The following is a 5,685-nucleotide window of genomic DNA, read 5'->3' as shown; positions in this document are numbered from 1 at the left end:
TTTTATTTATTTATTTATTTTGTTTTTAGTTTTAATTTTATGATTATCATTCACTTTTTATTGGTTATCTTCCTCTTTATATTATTTTCCTTAACTTATTTATTTATTTATTATTTTTACCATTTTTTAATTTATTTACTTATTTATCTATTCATGCAATTATTTAACTTAAAAAATTTCATGTTTTTTTGCAAGGAAACTTACCATTGGAGTTTAAGGAAGGCGGGACTCTCCTTGGAAGGTTTTGGAGGGGAATTTGAAATTGGGAAGATTGCTTTTTATTGGAAGATTTAAAAAAAGAGAAGAGAAGAAGAAAGGAAATAGGAGAATTCTCATTTTTGGAAACAAATTTAGGTCTTGAAGGGTGATATATATAGGTGAGAAAAAGAAAAAGAATAGAAGGAGGAGATTCTTTTTTTTGAAGGGACGCATTGGAGAAGTAGGCGTTGGAGGATTGGGAGCAGATTTGAGGATTTTTCTTGGGGGCAGAGCACGCATTGGAGTTGGAGGTAAGGGAGAAGAAGAAAGGTAGCAAAAAGGAAATTTTTTTTTAAAGAAGACTTTTAGCACGTTGAGGAGAGGGAAGGAGAAAGGTGATTCATCAACCTGCAGCTGCCTAGAGGTAAGTCCTTCATTGCAAAATATCTACTCCTTTCCAGATTTCTTTTGTTTGATATTACTAAGATTCGTTGGATGCTTTTGGTTTAGTCATCAGAGACGTATTTGCTAGTTTTAGGTTTGTTTGGGCAAGGCCATAGCGTGTTCATGTTTCACTTTTATTGATCTTTGTCAAATTAGTTTGATACTGCTTTAGTCTTTCCGTGGGATGTCTTCGGTTATGTTTTGATTTCTATTTGAGATATGTTTGATTCTTATTCGAAATACGTTCGATTTCACCCACCTATTTAAACTTGTTGATTCAAAACATGAAACATCGCTTTTATTGGTTTCTTTCATTTATTTTCTATGTGCCCTGTTTTTTGGATACCTTCCCCTGTTTCTGGTGTTGTTTATGTGGTGACTCTACTGGACATCGCTGGAGCATGGTTTTTCTGGACCTGGCCCGTGTGCAGAACCACCGATACATAACACATTGGGACCTTCCCACTGAGTGCTTGCAACAAGAGATCAGTTCACGGCTCTTGCTCTTAGTAGGATCTGGAGGTTCTCGTATTTGGTGATCAGATATTTACAGTGTTGTGGATGCTCGCACAGGAACCAATTTCTTTAAGGAATATTTGTTGTGTCTTTTGGGTTCGAAAGCAGTAATTTATGTTACACCTCAAGTAGAGTTCTTACCTGTTGCTGATTTCATGCTGGTCATAAAAGATGTAATCTCTTGTTCAGAGCAAGAACCCATGTCATCCATGCTTTCTTCCTCACAGAATTTATACCCTGGTCAGATGGATAAGTTGCTGCCAACATCAATATCTCCTAATACTTTGAGCACAACGTCTACTTTAACATTTCAAGCACCATCTGTTGCCATTGTCAACCTCTGCTCAACAGTCTCTGAAGTCTACTATGCAGTTCACTGAAGAATTCATTTTCATAGCGAATGAATGAAGGAAACGAGTCAACGGGTGGACCCAAATTTTCAACCTCATGTCTTTTATAGTGATGACAGAGTTACACAGATTCAGGGAGAAGTGGTGAAATCATTTGTGAAGTATCTGAATTTGAGTGTGGGTACAGTCACTGGTAGGTCTGATTTGGTTGAACATGGTGGGAGGCCAAGGTTGGATGATAATTGCAGGGATGATGATCAGCATGGTTCAGTTAGATCGATTGGTGTAGGGATCAGCAGTGATGTTGCTGATATTGGCAGTGAAGTATCAGAAAATTTGGTTGGAGGTAGTTGTGAAGAGGATTTGAAGTATTTTCATGATTATGATATTGGATTAAGACATTCTCAACAGGAATCTGATAAGAAATATAATGATAGATCAAAGAGGGTTAAAAAGAGAACAAGTACCTATGATTCTGATAAATGAGTAATGAGAAATGATAAGGGTGTGTGTACCCAGGTGAAAAATCACCCAGATAGAGAATTTTCATTCCCTCTCTTTTGAGAAATGGGCAGTTGGTACAGGCAAGCTCTAGTAAATCTTTATGGTCAAATAATTGCAATGCTCCTGCCAGTGATGAAACTGAGGATTGCTTGAATGCTTTGATGAGGAATTTTGATATGCTTGCTTCGTGGAGGCGGAAAAGCAATGATTCTTCACCTGTCAAGAGTTCTAAATATGAAAATAATGCTAATGTTGTTAGATCAGAGAACTCTTCTCCCTCAACTCTTTCTTATTATGGTTACAGTGAGCTAAAGTATTACGTGAATTCGGAAGAAAAGTGGAAAAGATGGAAAAATTGAGCCAACAGGATTTGCTCTCAGGAATGCGTGAAGCAGTATCCAATGGGAACCTTAGAGCAATAGATTCTAATATGCAGGCAGAAAAACTGAACTCGGAAGATGCAGCCAGTTTTAGGAGTTAGCAGATAAATTTTCAAACCTAAACTGGATCAAGAGCCGAATCTGTGGAATTTAGTTGTTGTTGATGTGATGCACAAGGCTAACTATGCAAGCTGAATTTGTCACTTATGCTGACCTAATTGTGAAGCCAAGGTTACTGCAGTGGAAGGTCAGTATCAGATTGGAATCTACACTGTACGTCAAATTCAATATGGCAAGGAGATCACCTTTGATTATAATCCAGTCACAAGAGAATAAGGAAGAATACGAGGTTTCTGTTGGTTTGTGTGGCAGCCGAGTTTGTCTAATAAGTTATTTGAATCTAACAAGTGGAGTGGCATTTCAAAATGTATTGAAAGGGTGTCATGGAATTCTGGATCGGTATCAATTGATGTTTAAAGCTCATGAATTAAATATGGTATCTGAAGAAGTCTACATAGACTTGAGAATAACGAGAGAGGGCAGTGGTACAGACTAAAAAAATGGATCAATAATTAGAAAATCCCCAGTTTATATAGTGGTTCTGTTCAAAAGCATGTTGTTGCCGCAAAACAGGGGAGAAATCTATGGATTTGACGAAGGTCAGTCGAGTGAGGATTCAATGATGTATTGACACAATAACATGAAGGTGTTGCGACAATTTACCATTCAAGTGCAGACCAGAAGCCAAGCGCCTAAGAGTGTATAGTCTCAAAAATGGTTCAGGCCTCATCTTGCTGCAATCCTGATGAGAAAGTTGGTTTCATGTTCTTCAATGGAAATGAGTTGCTGATCCAATGGCAATACCGATGATATCCTGTAATCTTGTAGTATTAGGAGAGACTTTGAATCAGAACAGGGGTGGCTTTGGATGTGCCCTTCCTCTGTTTGTTGATGGACAGATGCACATCAATGAACAAGGGCAAATGTGTGGTCCTTACATTCAGCGGCAATTATACGAGAGTTTATCTATTGGTTATTACCAGATGAGTTTCCTGTGTATCTTGTAATGAATGAGAATTTAATCAATCCTTCACCATTAAAATACCTCCAGCAGCTCTCAGACCATGTTGCTACAGGTTCTGCATATTTCACGCCGACATCTCAGCCGCAATAAGACCCTCAAATTTGACCACGCACCAACAGAAACACGCCACTCCGGGAAGTCTTCACAGCCGCATGAAGAAGTCCACGCATAGTTTTGATTTTTCAGAGAACACACGTGCGTGCATAGTCCATTTTCTAGAGGAACCCCCAGAATTTTTTAAGAAGTTGTGAGCACCAAAGGACTCCGTGCACAGGTTTCTTCATGGGCTGCATCCACTTACACCACGCACCATCCCAAATTCGAAGACAGCCGCAACATTCAGAACCTGGAGGCTGCCACCTTTCAATACCACACATGGATGTATTGGAGATGTAATTTACGCACTAAGAGATCCTTCTACAGCTGTATACACTGCCTGCAATGCTAAGGAAGTTTATAGAGAATCACACTAGACTTTCCTTGGGGAGAACCGTGCTTAGGGAAGGGATTGATGAATGCCATACCGAAAATGCTGATACATCTAACGATGAACCAAGAGCCATAGATGCACCAGATACCAAGGATCTAGATGTGGTGGTTTTGAAGAAAGAACTGGAGGAGGCTTTGGGTGATCTGACCGAAGCAAAGGGGAGAGAGATGGGTATATGGAGAAGATGCAATCTTTGCTATGTGAAGTTGAAGCATTGGATCAGAAAAGGGAGGAGATGCAAGTTCCACTTGATCAGGAGGAGTAGAAGTCAGCTTCTTCGAGAAAGAAGTTAAATGTTGCAGTTAGAAAAGGGAAGTCCTTGGTGCAATAACGGGATAGTTTGAAACAGGCTGCTAACAGATGAATATGAAGGTACAGAAAGGCTTGAGGAAACAGAAATTGATTTCATTTTTTTACCATGACCGATGGTCACCCTCCAAAGCTAAAACCAATTGGATATGATTCCCTAACTTTCAGTGCTCTAGTTATCAGAAATGGCAGTCCAGAAAGACCAAATTTCTCAGCAAATTTCAGAGATTCATATGGGGAATTAATGCCAAAGCTCTTGGAAGTAAGTCCGCATATAGGGAATTTCAAGGAATCGGAAAAGGCCCGGGAATGCAGCGACGTATGGTGCTTGAATGCATGCAACCAGAGTAGAGAGGAAAAATTTAGAGAGAATAACAGCAACACCTGCAATCACCAGCAATGCGGTCACAGCCAAACCTCCCAACTCCCCTCCATCATACCTACCTTGCTACACACACCTCCTCCTTTTGTTTCTTTGATTAGGAATTCACTATTTTAAATTGAATCTTTGAATCTTTTTCTGAATTAAACATTTCCAGTTTTGAAAAATCAATCTTTAGAGCCCTTCTAGTCACTAAAATCCAGATTTTTAACATACTATTTGCTGCCATTTTCCCTTCCGGCATGCATTTTCACCGTTTTCAACTATTTTTCATGATTTTCTTGATTTTTCTTGATTTTCTTAAACATGAACAAACTTCATAATTCCAAATCATGGAATTTATGGAATCAACTCATGCGAAATTAATTAGGGCTTTGGTGGGGGCCCGACATTCATGATACCTTCTTTAATATTGTTTGCTTGATATGTTGATTTTTTATTCTTCTTGATGATATACATGAATTCGTTTCGTATTTATTGTTGAGATGCTTTTGATTCCCATAGAGGAGTACTAGCTTGCTATCCAGGTACGCTCTCTTCTCATCTATCTTTTTTAGAACTCTATGGACTTGTATGTCATTGATGACCATATCCATATTTGACGTGATTCTTGAATGTTTAGATGTATGCTAGATTCGCTATGATTAAATACATGTTGTGTGCTATACTTCTATACTATCTCTCATGTTTTATGATAGCGTTTGGGAAGCCGTCCAGGTACGCATCCTTAACTTTCCTTCATTGTTATTTGATATTGTTAGGCATGCAATATTCGAAATCATCTAGTCTACTTAGGTATCCATAATTAACTGATTAATGGTCACACTTCCCTTAACTTTGTTAGTAGAGACCTTTATAGGGCTTAGAGGGGTGCTACCTTTCAAAGGTACCTTCCTAATAGGTAACCTGATCCCCGGACTTAGACTCGGGTTTTTCAAAGACACGCTTTTCCAAAAATTATGGAGTCATTTTTTTAGGGTTTTATTTCTTGTTTTATTTTCCCTTTTTAAAAAAAAAATAAAATAAGT

The sequence above is a fragment of the Vitis vinifera genome, chromosome 16 (genome assembly GCF_030704535.1).
Source record: "Vitis vinifera cultivar Pinot Noir 40024 chromosome 16, ASM3070453v1".
Taxonomy (NCBI): Eukaryota; Viridiplantae; Streptophyta; class Magnoliopsida; order Vitales; family Vitaceae; genus Vitis; species Vitis vinifera.
The sequence above is the reverse complement of the archived record's forward strand: the minus strand, read 5'-3'. Positions refer to the sequence as shown.